General features: G+C 38.5%; 1 protein-coding gene across 1 annotated transcript in view; it reads right to left on the reverse strand.

The window, feature by feature from the left end:
* WWC2 (WW and C2 domain containing 2) overlaps positions 1-15890 on the reverse strand; it is a 122228-nt gene that overhangs the window by 8440 nt on the left and 97898 nt on the right. The gene's annotated exons all lie outside the window — the stretch shown is intronic.

Raw genomic sequence — 15890 nt, forward strand, 5'->3', positions numbered from 1 at the left:
AAGTCAGGAGGGCAAGCAGGACAGCCAGTGGGCTGGTGTCCTTCACATCACACGTCAGGGGCGAACACCCACACGACCAACTCATGCTGAGTGGGAGCATATGTGGATTTTGGGGTAAGTTGATTTTAATCACGTTTTAGAAATGGAATTACACAGGTAATATGTGACAATTTTATTACATCTGAAAAACCTAAGAGCTCTTAAAAATGAAACTGAAAATTACTCATAGCACTGTTTCCAAAAAACACCTACAGTTAAAGAGTGTTTTGGGCAAATACATTTTCAACCTCTTATTTATCTTTTTGACCCTCTTTTCTAACTTAGCCATTTAAAAAGCTGTTTATTACAGTAGAATTTACCAATCAAAAAATGTGCACCTATATGTGTATAGCTCAAATAACTTTTACAAATTGAACACACCCATGTAACCAGCACCGGATGAAGGGGAGGACACTCCTGTTTCCAAGAAGCCCCCCCTTGGTGCCCTTCCAGCTCTGCCCAGGGTTCCCAGCATTCTGACTTCTAACATGCCTCTTCTGTCCTTGCTACAGATGGAACAGTAAACAGATACTCTTTAGGGTCTGGCTTCTTTTGCTCAACATTATGCTCACGAGAATCATACACACTGTTATATGTAGTTGTAACTCACTTCCCTCACTGCTGTATAATACTCCACCATATGACTTTACTACCATGTATAATCTGTTAGTAATAATGAACATTTGGGTACTGTGCATGAACATGTTTTAAAATAAAAATGTACTAATGATATTATATTAAAAGTTGCCTTTTCATTTCATTCTTTCACTCATATTCATTCACTCATTCATTCACCCAATCAACAAATATTTGTGGACTGCCTTTTAAGGAAAGGTGGTATAAGTGGGTGAAGAGCAAACACTCAGATATATGGCTTGGGGTCTAATTTCATTTCTACCACTTACTAGCGATGTAAATCTGGGCAAGCTGCTTGACCTCCTGGTGTCTTAGTTTTTCCATTTGTAAACTGGGAATAAGGACTTACTTCAAAGTTGTGAAGTTTAAATGAGTGCATACACATGTAAAGTACTTAGAGCAGTACCCAACACATCACTGAATATACTATTTCAGAATGAAGCTATTACTGTTGCTTTTTTTTTTTTTTTTTAAAAAAAAACAATATGCCAGGTTCTGTACTAGGTGGCAGGGTTATAGTTGTGAACAAAACAGGTGAAGTCCAGGCTGGGAGGCCAAGGTGGGAAGATTGCTTAAGGCCAGGAGTTTGAGACCAGCCTGGACAACACAGGGCTCTACGAAAAAAGAAATTAACTAGGCGCGGTAGCATGTGCCTGTGGTCCCAACTACTCAAGAGCCTGAGGGGAAAGGATCACTTGAGCCTGGGAGTTTGAGGCTGCAGTGAGCTATGATCTACCACTGCACTACAGCCTTCATGACAGAGCAAGACCCTGTTTCAAAAACCAAAACAAACAGAAAAACAGGTGAAGACCAGTGGCAGAGAAAAACAACAGCAAAGAACAGAAATTGTTTAATAATTATTAAAAATCAACAATATATTGTATTTTCTCAGGCTAAACCTTCCTCACACAACATTAAAAAACTTAGTCTATTTATTAGAGCAGTTTTAGGTTCATAGCAAAATGGGTTGGAAAGTAGAGTTCTCATTTACTCCCTGCCCCTACTCATGTATAACCCCTCCCACTATCAGCATCCTCTGCCAGCATGGTACATCTGTTACAATCAGTGAACTCATATTGACACTTCATTATCACCCCAAATCCATAGTTTATATTAAGCTTTACTCTTGGTGGTGTACATTCAATGGGTTTTGGCAAAAGTGTAACGACATGTACCCACCATTACAATATCATACAGAGGAGTTTCATTGCTTTAAAATTCCCCTGTGCTCTGCCTATTCCTCCCTCTTGGTGTTATGCATTTAAGTTTCCTCCACGTCTTTTTCATGGCTTGATAGATAGCTCATTTCTCTTTAGTGCTGAAGAGTATTCCATTGTCTGAATATACTAGTTTATTTAACCATTCACCTACTGAAGGACATCTTGACTGCTTTCAAGTTTTGGCTATTATGAATAAGGCTGCTGTAAATATTCATGCAAACGTTTTCATGTGGACTTAAGTTTTCAACTCATACCAAGGAGCACAACTACTGAATAGTATGTAAGAATCTGCTTAATTTTATAAGAAATCTACAACTGTCTTCGAAAGTGCCTGTATGATTTTGCATTTCTATCAGCAATGACTGAGAGTTCTTGTTGCTCCACATCCTTGTCAGCATTTGGTGTTGTCTGTGTTTTGGATTTTGGCCACTCTAACAGGTGTGTAGAGGTATCTCATTGTTGTTTTACTCTGCAATTTCTTATTGACATATGATGTTAAATATCTTTTCATGTGTTTATTTGTTATCTGCTTTGGTGAGGTGTCTGTTCAGGTCTTTTGCTGATTTTTAAACTGGGTGTTTGTTTTGTATTGCTGAGTTTTAAGAGTTTTTTGTAACTTAGATAACAGTCCTTTATCAGATATAACTTTTACAAATATTTTTCCCAATGTGTGGCTTGTTTTCTCTTTTTCTTGACGGTGTCTTTCACAGAGAAGTTTTAAATTATAACAAAGTCCAGCTTATCAGTTATTTCTTTTATGGATCACGCCTCTGATGTTGTGTTGTATATGAAAAGTCATTGCCATACCCAAGGTCATCTAGATTTTTTCAAACTAAGGTAACTTCTAGGAGTTTTATAGTTTACATTCTACATTTAGGTCTGTGCTCATTTTGAGTTAATATTTGTGAAGGGTGTAGAAGGGTCTATATCCAGATTCATGTTTTTTTGCATGTGAATAGATATCCAGTTGTTCCAGCATCATTTGTTGAAAACAGGATCTTTTTTTGATTTATTTTCTTTCTTCCTCTGTCAAAGGTCAGTTGAATATAGTCAGCCCTCTGTATCTGTGGGTTCCACATCCATGGATTCGACCAATCACGAATTAAAAAATATTTGGGAAAAAATGGATGGTTGAATCTGTACTGACATTGTTTTTCCTTATCATTATTCCATTAATGACATTATTATTACTACATTATACTGTATTACTAGTCATTAAATACAGTATAACAATTATTTACATAGTATTTAAATTATAATAGGTATTATAAGTTATCTGGAAATGATTTAAAGTATATGGGAGGATGTGGGTTATATGCCAATACTATATCATATTATATAAGGGACTTGAGCATCTGTATCCATGGGGAGTCCTGGAACCAATCCCCACTATGGATGTTGAAGGATGACTGCACACTGAAGAGAGTCGATCTATTTCTAGGCTCTCTATTTTGATTTGTCTAATTTTTCACTAATACCACACTGCTTTGATTACCATAGCTTTATAGTGTCTTGAAGTCAGGTAGCATCAGTCCTCCAACTTCATTCTTCTCCTTCAGTACCGTGTTGGCTATTCTGGGTCTTTTGCCTCTCCATATAAACTTTAGAATCAGTTTGACTATTACATAATAACTTGATGGGATTTTGAGTGGAATTGCATTAAACTTATAGATTGATTTGGGAAGTAACAACATCTTGACAATATTGAGTCTTCCTATAAACATGGAATATTTTCTCATTTATTTAGTTTCTTTTAAATTTTCTTTCATCATAGTTACGTAGTTTTCCTCTATAGATCTTATATACATTTTGTTAAGATTTACAAGTATTTCACTTTTTGGATACTAATGTAAATGGCATTGTTTTTAACTTCAAATTCCACTACTGCATTGCTGGTATATAAAAAAGTGATTAACTTTTGTATAGTAACCTTGTATCCTACAACCTTGTTATAATCACTTATTAGTTCCAAGAGTTGTTTCTGTTTGTTTTGTTTTTGGTCAAATCTCTCAGGTTATCTACATGGACAACCATCTTATGTGTAAACAAAGACAAACAAAGACAATTTTAACTTCCTTCCCAAGCGGTATGCGTTTTTTTGTTTTTTCTTTTCCTATTGCATTAGCTGAGATTTCTAGTGTGATACAGAAAAGAAGATGTGAGAGGGGACATTTTTACCCCGTTCCTAGTCTTAGCAGGAAAGCTTCTAGTTTTTCAGCATTAAGTATGATGTTAGTTGTAGAGTTTTCTACATGTTCTTTAAGGTCTCTTCTATTCCTAGTTTGCTGGGAGTTATTTTTAGCATGAGCAGGTGTTGATGTCATTAATTACAACAATTGATTTTGAATGTTAAATCAGCCTTGCGCACCTGGGATAAATCTCCCTTGGTCATGGTATATAATTCTTTTTCTAAATAGTTAGGTATGATCTGCTAATATTTTGTTAAAGATTTCTGCTATGTTCACAAGAGGTATGGGTCTGTAGTTTCCTTGTCTTTGCCTGGTTTTGGTATTAGGATAATGCTGGCCTCACAGAATAAGCTGAGAAGCATTCTCTTTGCTTCTGTTCTCCAAAAGAGATTGCAGAGAATTGATAAAGTTGTTTCCTTAAATGTTTGGTAGAGGCCGGGCACTGTGGCTCACGCCTGTAATCCCAGCACTTTGGGGGGCCGAGGAGGGCAGATCACCTGAGGTCACATGTTTGAGACCACCCTGGCCAATGTGGTGAAACCCCGTCTCTACTAAAAATACAAAAAATTAGCCAGGTATAGTGGTGAGCACCTGTAATTCCAGCTACTTTGGAAGCTGAGGCATAAGAATCTCTTGAACCTGGGAGGTGGAGGTTGCAGTGAGCTGAGATTGTGCCACTGCACTCCAGCCTGGGCGACAGTGCAAGACTTTGTCTCAAAAAAAAAAAAAAAAATTGGGTAGAATCTATTAGTAAATCCATCTATGCCTCATGCTTTCTATTTGGGAAGGCTATTATTGATTCCATTTCTATAATATAGATAGGCCCATTCAGACTATTTCCTGGCAGACTATCTTTCAAGGAATTGATCCATTTCATCTTGGTTATCAGAGTTGAGAGCATAGAGCTGTTCACAGTATTTCTTTATTATGCTTTTAATGTTCACAGGACCTGTAGTGATGTCTCCTTTTTCATTTCTGATGTAATATAATTTGTGTCTTCTCCCTTTTTCCTTACCCTGGTTAGCAGTTTACTAATTTTTTTTTTTTTTTGAAATGGAGTCTCGCTCTGTCACCCAGGGCTGGAGTGCAGTGGCACGATCTTGGCTCACCACAACCTCCACCTCCTGGGTTCAAGTAATTCTCCTGCCTCAGCCTCCCAAGTAGCTGGGACTACAAGTGCATGCCACCACACCTGGCTAATTTTTGTATTTTTAGTAGAGATGGGGTTTCACCATATTGGCCAGGTTGGCCTCGAACTCCTGACCTCATGATCCACCTGCCTCGGCTTCCCAAAGTGCTGGAATTACAGGTGTGAGCCACTGTGCTCAGCCCAGTCTACCAATTTTATTGATCATTTGAAAGACACAGCTTACTGACTTCCTGTTTCTAATTCCATTCATTTCTGTTCTAATGGTTGTGATTTCTTTTCTTATCCTTAGTTTGCTCTTTTTTTTCTAGTTTCCTAAGATGCAAACTTAGTTGATTGATTTTAGTTCTTTCCTTTTTTCTAGTATATGCATTCAATGCTATAAATTTCTTGCTAAGCACTGTGTTTGCTGCATCCCCCAATTTTTTTTTCTTATGATAGGAACAGCCTTTACTGGTTGTAATGAGAAGTGGAAGAGGAGAGGATGCTATAGTTCCTGCTTCTGGGGCAGTGTCCACAGACTCAGTGGCTGTCCTCCAAAATCCTACAAATTTTGATTGTTTTTTCATTTGGCTCAAAATATCTTTTAATTGTTCTTAAGATTTCTCCTTTGACCCACTTGTTATTTAGAAGTACACTGTTTAATCTCCAAATATTTTGGAATTTTCCAGCTACTTTTGTTATTGATTTCTAGTTTGATTCCACTGTGGTAAAAGCAGACAGTGTAAATATATATCTTCTGGCCTGGACTGTGGTCTATATCTTGGTGAATGTTCCAAGTGAGTTTAAGAAGAGTGTGTCATCTGTTGCCATTAAATGAGTAGTCTATAGATGTCAATTATATCCAGTTAAGTAATAGTGCTGTTGAATTCAACTATGTCTACTGATTTTCTGCCTGCTGGGTCTGTTTATTTCTGACAGAGGATCATAATGAATTCATTCACTTCTCCTTGTATTTTTTTTTTTTTTTTTTTTTTTGCCTCATATATTTTGTGCTGTTAGTCACATAGATATTTAAGAATTGTTATCCTGGTCGGGCACAGTGGCTCACGGCAGCACTTTGGGAGGCCGAGGTAGGCGGATCATCAGAGGTCAGGAGATTGAGACCAGCCTGGCCAACATGGCGAAACCCCATCTCTACTAAAATACAAAAATTAACTGGGTGTGGTGGCAGGCACCTGTAATCCCAGCTACTCAGAAGGTTGAGGTAGGAGAATCACTTGAACCTGGGAGCCTGGGTGACAGAGCGAGACTCCATCTCCAAAACAAACAAACAAAAACAAAATTGTTATCCCTTCTTGGATAATTAATCTCTTTATTATTCATTATGTCATGCTCTTTTTTTTTTTTTAAACTGGGTAACTTTTCTTGCTCTGAAGTCTGCTCCATCTGAAATGAATATAGCTACTCCCACCTTCTTTTGATTAGTATTAGCATTGTCTACTTTCAGTCTATATGTGTTTTATGTTTAAAGTGGGCTTCCTGTATACAAAATACAGTTGGTTCTTTTTTGATCAGCTCTGACAAACTGTTTTTTAATTGGTGTATTCAGACCACTGATGTTTACAGTGATTAATGAAATAGCTGGAATAATATCTACCGTATTTGTTACTGTTTTCTATTTGCTGCCCTTGTTGTTTGTTCTATGTTTGTCTTCTACTCTTTCACTGCCTTTTGTGGTTTTAATTGAGGACTTTATATAATGCCAATTTTCTCTTCTTTCTTAGCATGTCATTTATATTTCTCTCTTACTTTTTCTAGTGGTTGCTCTGGAGTTTGTATTATACTATCCAAATCCACTTCCAAATAACATTATACCAGTTCACGAGTAGTACGAGGACCTTATAACAACAAAATATCCCTCATTCTTCCCTCTTGTGCCTTGCATCATTGCTGCCACTCATTTCACTTATACATAAACATACACACACATAAGTGTATGTAACTGAATACACTGTTGCTATTACTTAGAACAAATTATTTATGTGATTAAGAATAAGAAAAAAATCTTATTTATCTTAATTTATTCCTTTTCAATACTCTTCCTTTGTTTATATAGATTCATGTTGCTAACATATCATTTTCCTTTTCTCTGAAGAACTTTTAACATTTCTTGCTAGGCAGGTCTACTGAGCACAAATGTCCTTAATTTTTGCTTGTCTGAAAAAGTATTTATTTCACCTTCACTTTTGAAGAATAATTTTGTGTTTGGGTACAGAATTCTAGGTTGATTTCTTTTTCCTCTTAACAATTTAAATTATTGCATCCCACTCTCTTCTTGCTTGTACGATGATTTCTCAGGAAAAGTCAGATATAATACTTACCTTTGTTCTTCTATAAGGAAGTTTTTCCCCTCTGGCTTCTTTCAAAAGTTTTAAATCTTTTAATTTTCTGCAGTTTGGATATGCTTAGGTGTAGTGTTCTTTGTGTGTGTATATTTATTTTGCTTGGTGTTTTATGAGCTTTCTGGCTCTGTGGTTTAATGTTTGACATTAATTCGGAGAAAGTCTCAGTCATTATTCCTTTCAATGTTTCTTCTGTTCCCTTCTCTTTCTTCTGGTATTCCTATTACACACATGCTACATCTTCTGTAGTTGTCTCACAGTTCTTGGATGTTCTGTTCCTTCTTTTTTATCCAGTCTCTTTTTTCTTTGCTATGCAGTTTTGGAAGTTTCTATTGACATATCCTCAAGAGTTCAGATATTCTTTCTTTAGTCATGTCCAGTCTACTAGTGAGCCCATCAAAGTTATTTTTCATGTCTGTTACAGTGTTTTTTATCTCTAGAACTTCTTTTTGATTCTTGCTTAGAATTTCCATCTCTCTCCTTATGATGTCCATCTGTTTTTGCATATTGCCTACTTTTTCCCTTACAGCCCTTAGCATATTAATCACAGGTATTTTAAATTCCTGGTCTGATAAGTCCAGCATCCCCGCCATATGTGAGTCTGGTTCTGATGCTTGTTTTGCCTTTTAAACTCTGTTTTTTGCCTGTTAGTATGCCTTGTAATTTTCAGTTCAAACCCAGGCGTAATATACTAGGTGAAAGAAATTCTGGTAAACAGCCTTTAGTGTTGTGGCGGCAAGATGGGGGGAAAGAAGGAAAGTGTTCTATAGCTCTGTGAACAGGTTTCAGTCTTTGAGTAGGCCTGTGCTCCAGGACTATGAACTTCACAAGTACTTCTCAGTCTTTCCCCTCCTGAGGTGGAACAGAGTATCTAGGATGGGCTGGAGCTGGATATTCCCCCTGGAAGACTAGAGGGGGCTAGAGTTGAGTATTTCCCTCATCTAAGTCAGTTAAGTTCTGAGAACATGGTTTCTCCTGAGGACAGGCCTTGCTAAGAAGAACAGAATGCTTTTGTATGTTTCAGTTGGCTACTTTTGTCCTTCCTCTGCCAGAATCAGGAGAAGACTTTTCTTCGACATCCATTGTGAGGACCCAGTCAAGCTCCTGGAAGTAAAACTAACACAAGCGTGGAGAGCCCCCGACTTCTCATGACTGGGTACTCCTGCAGTTTTTAACTCTCAGACTTCTCTGTAGTGAGCCTCCAGCAGTATGTTCATTACAGTTTAGGTTTTCTTACCCCAGTATTGGTTCCTGCAGAGGTCACTGCTCATAGGTTCTTGCTCCAGTAAGTTGTGATTCTTCGTTCTGCTTGCCTGTCTCTCCAATTCTGGGGATAGTAGTTTGCCCTATGACCTCACCTCTCTGACTGATCTAAGAAGAACTGATTTTTCATTTTGTTCAATTTTTTACTTGCTGTTAGATTGAAGACTTCAAACTCCTTATATGTTGGACCAGAAACTAGAAGCCTGTAACTTTTAATGATTTCATAACATTCCACTTAGTAGCTACAGCTTAATTATCTTGACGAACCCTCTAAAATTACCTATTTAAATTATTTCTAGGCTGCAGTGTATATTCAAGTGGGATTTGACATTTAAAAATCTTGGTAAGTGAACATGTGGCTATATTAGATTTGGAGATAAATAAATGCAGGCATGTATTACATAGTTTAAAAAACTCTCCACAATAAGCCTACATCAGTATATTCATATAACTGTTTATATTACTCCATTATCAGGGAAAAACTAGTGTTAATTTGTACTTTGGGTTTTAAAAACACCTAATATTATAAAATACTGAATAAAGCCCTGATATAAAATCCAAACATATTTATTTATTAGTAAGTATTAAAAAGACAATTCTTTAGCTATGTAAACAAACTGTGAAATAGAAAATAAGGCTTAAATATGAATGTGTGACTTGTTATTCCTCCTACATTCATATTAGAAAGTCATGTAATTCACAGTAAGGACTGTCGTCATGGGGTAAAGGGGCCACGATGACTCTGTTCCCCATTTGCTGTCCTTCACCCAAGGCACTGACTCCCTCCTGTAGGTATGCTAAGAGGCTGCCTAGTTACTCACTTAGGATATGGCTCAAGGTTTGCCTTGGTGGCTAAGATGTTTAGACTGGGCCCAAAAGCTTCAGGAGGGCAAAGGATGTGCCTGTTTAACATAATTCATAAAGGCTCAAGTGCTCAATACAATTTTTGAACCAGTAGTTTATTTCTGACAACTGCCTGTATTTGCAGAAGTTACTTGCAACGTTGTCTTACAAAAGGAATTAATTAAATCAAATGGCTGAAGACTTCATTATATAATACATATACATTTAACGAGGGGGAGTGGTCTCGTCTTAAATCAGTCTTGCCAATACATACTTAAAAACAGTTGTTATCTCCATCTGACAGATACACAAATCCTTTTTTTTGTTTGTTTGTTTTTGTTTTTTTGAGAGGGAATCTCGCTCTGTCACCCAGGCTGGAGTGCAATGGCAGGATCTCAGCTCCCTGCAACCTCCCCACCTCCTGGGCTCAAGCAATTCTCCTGCCTCTGCCTCCAGAATAGCTAGGACTACAGGCGCCTGCCCCCATGTCCAGCTAAGTTTTATATCTTTAGTAGAAATGGGGTTTCACCATGTTGGCCAGGCTGGTCTTGAACTCCTGACCTCAAATGATCTGCCTGCCTCGGCCTCCCACGGTGCTGGGATTACAGGCATGAGCCACTGCACCCAGCTGCTATCTGACAGATAAACAAATCTAATTTAATTTAGTTGATTTGTGTCTTGAGGGACAGCGGGGCCTTATAAATAAGTGAGTTGGCTTCTGTCAATTTTTTGGAAAGCTGGTTTAGGAGAAGGCATATTCTAAGCAAAATCTCTGGTGTGAATACACAGTAACTTTCCTATTCACTTTCCCTCCCAATTCTCACTGGGGATGTTGGGGAAACTAGCTAACCAGCAGTGATTTGAGAAGCTGCCTCTTGCTGTACCTGACAGAGACAGAGAGAGAGAGATCGACATCAACTCAGGCCAGAACTATGCAGTTGACATACAGAGGTAGAAGAGAAAACAGCTTAGGTAAAGGTCTAAAGGTGGTGGGTAGCCTGCGCCTGCAATCTAAGTTGATGGACAGTCCCATAATTGGGATCCTTCCAGACTTGAAAAGCCAACTGCTTCTGTTATAAACTAAGCAGTTAGAAACATTAGAAGGAAATAAGACTGGTGCTGGCAAAAAGGGCAATTAAGGACCTTGTCATCCCACGTGCATCCACTGTTTCAGACACCTTTAAGGCCAGGAAATCAAACAAGGTCTTCAGGCTTAAGAGACACGACAAAGACAAGATCTTTGACTATGTTTCACAGCCAAACTGATACTATCAGCAATTCTCTTACTAAGAATTTATGCTTTAGGAATACTAGTGTGACCAGAAAGGTGCAAAAAATATGCATAAAAGTGTGTGTTTCCACATTGTTTATAATAGAACATTTGGGAAATTGTTATTAGAATAATTAAATAACTGTGATATAGCTATACAAATGAATGTATTAAAAATAATGAGTTGCAGTAACATTTACTAATATGGAAAGCTATTCATCACATAGTATTAGAATTAAGTGAGGGAAAGAAGCAAATTTCAGAACAATCTATCTTTATGACCCCATTTTTGTATAACTCTTTCAAATAACACTAACGCACACACATTGCATAAAAAAATAGCTGGAAGGACATACACCAAACTGTCAACAGTGGTAATCTCTGGGAAGTACAACTCCAAGAAGGGCTTCCAGTTTTTGCTTCGTATAGTTCTGCAAGAAGGACTTCCAGTTTTCGCTCTGTATACTTCTGCATCACCTGAATTTGTTTTAATAACCATGTGTTACTTAAACATTTTTTAAAAAATTCAAATATTCTCAAAGCAAAAATATCCTAAACTCACTTTAAATCTGCAAATAAAAATACTGTGGCACTTTGAGGAAAGATGAGATTTTACAAAAACTCTTTATTCAGCAAATACTTATAAAGAGTAAATTATACTGAAACTACTTTATGGAAAGCTAAATAACCCACAATGGGGCATCCTTAGTACTTTGCTAATAATCATCTACTGCAATAAGTTTTGATTTTTTTTCATCACACTGTGTCTTTTTCCAGGTATTTTTTACTGCCCCCCCCCATTTCCTCACCCTGTTTTGAAAGATTTTGTCTATAAAAGCAGCCTATATTTATTAAGTAACAGTTGTCTCTTGATTACTTTGTAATTGATGAGATAATTTAGTTGCCAGCTGGAGCTTGTGAATTTATGTGATTCAAATACAAGGGTGACAAATGTGATAGTTACTTTGTGAAGTCCTATCTTTAGTAAATGGGTAATTTTTCATTAGGTCCCAGATAAGGAACTGTTGACTTAGTATACACTGAGAAATGACTTCTACCTTGCTATGGTATATCAAATTACTAAATTAGTAAATAGACTAAAAATTTTGCTGCTATTCAAATTCTTCGTAAAACACCATAAGGAAAAAAATCACTCTTCAAACAGACATCTGTTGACTGATTTCACAAGAGACATATCAGGAAAAGTCAGGGAAGGAACTGAATCATGCATAGGTAAGAAAATCTCACCTACTTTTCTTACCTAGAAGTGATTTTATCAGATAGGAAATAGGACAGGCTCACAGGATCCTACTCTGTCTTTGCCATCTTCCACGTGAATGGAACACACAGGTCTCCTACCCCTTGCAGAGAACCCTTTTGGCAGTCCCTCTACGTGGTGCAATGGCTGCTGACATTCTCAACTTCCAGCATTTCTATGGTGACTGCAAAATTACTCTGAAACTTGCCTTTGTCTTACAAAAAAATAAAGCTGACCAGGGAACATAGGAAGATATTTCCTTCCCTGCTGAATAAAAATATACTTTACTGAAGACTGTATTTGTCTCTATGTTTTTATATTTGTATCTGTATCTATACCTATATCCTTCTCCAAAAATTAGGTGGCAAAACATATAGAATTATTATCAGCTGCTAATGATCAATACCAAACAATTTTGTAGGCAGTTAAATCTCATTGTTGAATACTTTACTGTAATCATTAAGATTTTGTTGAATGCAGTGTATTAATATATTTGGCATAACTTTTAAAACAGATCTAACTTTTAAGAGTGTTAACATTTGCATTATTTTAAGCTTTACAAAAAGTCTAGCAGTTCTGCAGTCTAGCACCAGAATTTTGGCATTTTGACAAGGAAACACTCTATGGAAAAAAAAAAAAAAAAGAAAAGAAAGAAATTCCTGCTTTGTAAGGACCATGAGGCTCCTCTGGAAGAACCCCAGTCCTCTCTCGGCATGCTTTCCCCTCATCCCAAGGAGTCACGATAAGATGCCTGGCTCACGAGGCCTGGGAGCCACTTCGTATGCTGCGGGCTCCAGAAGGTGTGATTCACCTCCAGTTTACATGATGGGAGCCCAATGTGCAGAGAGGCCCAGTGATTTATTCATAGTTGTGTTAAGAAGCCTGATGGAATAAAAAGCACCATCCGGTCCTCATTTACAGTCCTGAGCTTCTTGCTCTGCTTCCTAAGGGGGTTTTACAATACACGAGGACACTAAATAAGATTCTGTCTTTCATTCTGAGCTACAAAACCGACGCTGGACCACAAAGGAGGAAGGTTATGGAGTGTGACCCTGAGACCTGACAGTTTTCGCTGACAAGGGAGGCAGGTCCAGGATCTGCTGCTGGCTTTGATTCACTGCTTTTCTAGGAGCCATATTTTTTATGGCAACTGGCAGACTCTTTGCTCGTTGTTAGGCACTTTATGGTCATCTTGCTGAAAACCTCACAAATCCCCAATACCACAGGGAAATGATGGAGATGAAAGGGCAATGTGTGAGTGTGGCAGAGTTAGGGTGTGTGTGTGTGTGTGTGTGCAGGTGCTGGTGCACCCAGGTGTATGTTAACAAACGGCTGTGGAAGTGAGGAGGAAGCAGGTGAGGGAAGTCAATGGTTATCATGAGCTTCTGTGGCTATAACGAAAGGCACACAATGGAAAGTTTGTATTTTCACAAAACTGGTTTTTGCAAATTTCAGTGGTGAGAAAAGTACACAACTCAAACAGTTTATATCCACAGAGTTGGTAAAAATAACGACAAAAACCCTCTGCACTAGGGAGAATCAAATCATTTTGAAAGCAGGATAAATGCACCTTGTTTTGTGAGCTTTTTTCACTGTTGCTTGATGTGAAACTGCCAGTAGTAGAAGGAAGCAAAAATGGAGGGGCAGCGGGCTTGGCACCTGCTACGGGTTGAATGTTTGCCTCTCCAAAACTCATGCTGAAATTCAATTGCCATTGTAACGGTATTGAAAGGTGGCACCTTTGAGAGGTGAGCAGGCCTGAGGGCTCTGCCCTCATGTGTGGGTTTAATGCCCCAATCAAAGGGCTTTTTTGGGAGTGGACTCTCTCTCCTGCCTCCTACCCTCCACCATGGGATATCACAGCAAGAAGGCCCTTGCCAGCTGCAGCCTCTGGATCTTGGACTTTCCAGCCTCCCGAACTGTGAGAAATAAATTTATGTTCTTTATAAATTCCCCAGTCTGTGGCATTTTGTTATAGCAGCACAAAATGGACTAAGACAGCATAGTTTCTTACAGTGTGATAAAAAATCCACTCTGCATAACCTGTGTAAGACTGCACTCTGAGTATCCTGATACAAAAAAGCTTCCAGGAATCACATTTCACCTGGGACTTCAGAATTATCAAAGTACTGCATGTACCCTCAAGGTTTAGTTCCCTCAGGCCATGCAGACTTCAATTTCCACAAATCTCTCTGAATCCCTATTTATACTGAAAGCACATTAGACTTGATCTTAAATAGATCACAAAATTCTATAACTAGAAGGGATCTTAGTGGCTATCTACTTCAATCCTCTTAATTCATACATAAGTATATAAAATCCTATTAGTGCATGGGAAAAACATAAGCCACAGGTATGCATATTTTTATAAGGCTGGTTTGTTTTCATTTACCTATTTTTTGTTAGGAAGAAGAAAGGAGTTGTAAAGGAAAGCAATGGGGAAGGGTAATGAGAAAGCAAAGCCACAACAGCATTCAAGAAAATCTGACACTGACACCACAAGCACTCATCGGTCTCCTGGCCTTGCTGTTATAGTCTCTTTTCGCTTGGACCCTAAACAGGGACCTCAGGTATATAGCAATGGCTCTTTCCCTGGGTAACATCAGGCTAGCTAAAGAGTTTTGGCCCTATCATGTGTATAAAAAGACAGCATTTTGTATATGAGGTTCAACTCCTCTGACAAAGGAGATTTATACTGAACTGTTAACGGCATCCCTAAGATGTTCACAGTAGTGATCTAGAAAAACAATGGCAATGGCATGGAGAAAGCTGAATACAAATTATCAAGACTGTCAGCTTTTACTAGCCCTTAGTTTTTTAGATGTATCTTCACGTTTTGTTAAGCTGAAATTTTCTTGACAAGAACTAGAAAACACATTCTCATTCACATTCTCATTCTGAGTAAGAGACCTCTAACATGTCAGCTCAAAATCCTCTTGACCTTTCCCAATGCCCTTGCAGTCATCAACTCTCTGAGGGGTCTGGTGGACCTCAGGAAGGTATAACTAGTGTCTCCCCTTATGTCCTTTCCCTGGCTCCTGCCATGGCTTTTCTGTTGAAGCCAACGTGTGCCATGAGATTGTTTGGCAGTCATATGTGCACATGGGTAGAACGATTCTTCCTCATTTCTCCTCTGAGGGATGACTGTGAGATGCAGTTAGCATGGCCTGTGGGTGCTGGTCCCAAGGGAGCAAGCAGACAGCACACTAGCGGCCATCTCCTCCGTTGTCTCTCTTCAGCTCCCGGGGCTGCACCCTCTTGGTGAAGCAGTAGAACAGAAGTGTTTATCCCAGGCTGAGCGTGATGACTCACGCCTATAATCCCAGCACTTTGGGAGGCCAAGGTGGGCAGATCACCTGAGGTCAGGAGTTCAAGACCAGCCTGGCCAACATAGTGAAACTCCATCTCTACTAAAAATACAAAAATTAACTGGGAGTGGTGGTGTGCACCTGTAGTCCCAGCTACTTGGGAGGCTGACGTGGAAGAATTGCTTGAACCCGGGAGGTGGAGGTTGCAGTGAGCTGAGATTGTGCCCCTGCACTTCACCCTGGTTGACAAGAGTGAAACTCCAAGTCAAAAACAAAAGTGTTTATCTCAGGCTCTACCATGATCATAAGAGAAAAATCCTTGGGATCTTCTTTTCCCTCATTATCCTGGTATGCAAACTAATTTTAAAACCA

Source organism: Colobus angolensis, unplaced genomic scaffold (assembly GCF_000951035.1).
Source record: "Colobus angolensis palliatus isolate OR3802 unplaced genomic scaffold, Cang.pa_1.0 Scaffold5, whole genome shotgun sequence".
Taxonomy (NCBI): Eukaryota; Metazoa; Chordata; class Mammalia; order Primates; family Cercopithecidae; genus Colobus; species Colobus angolensis.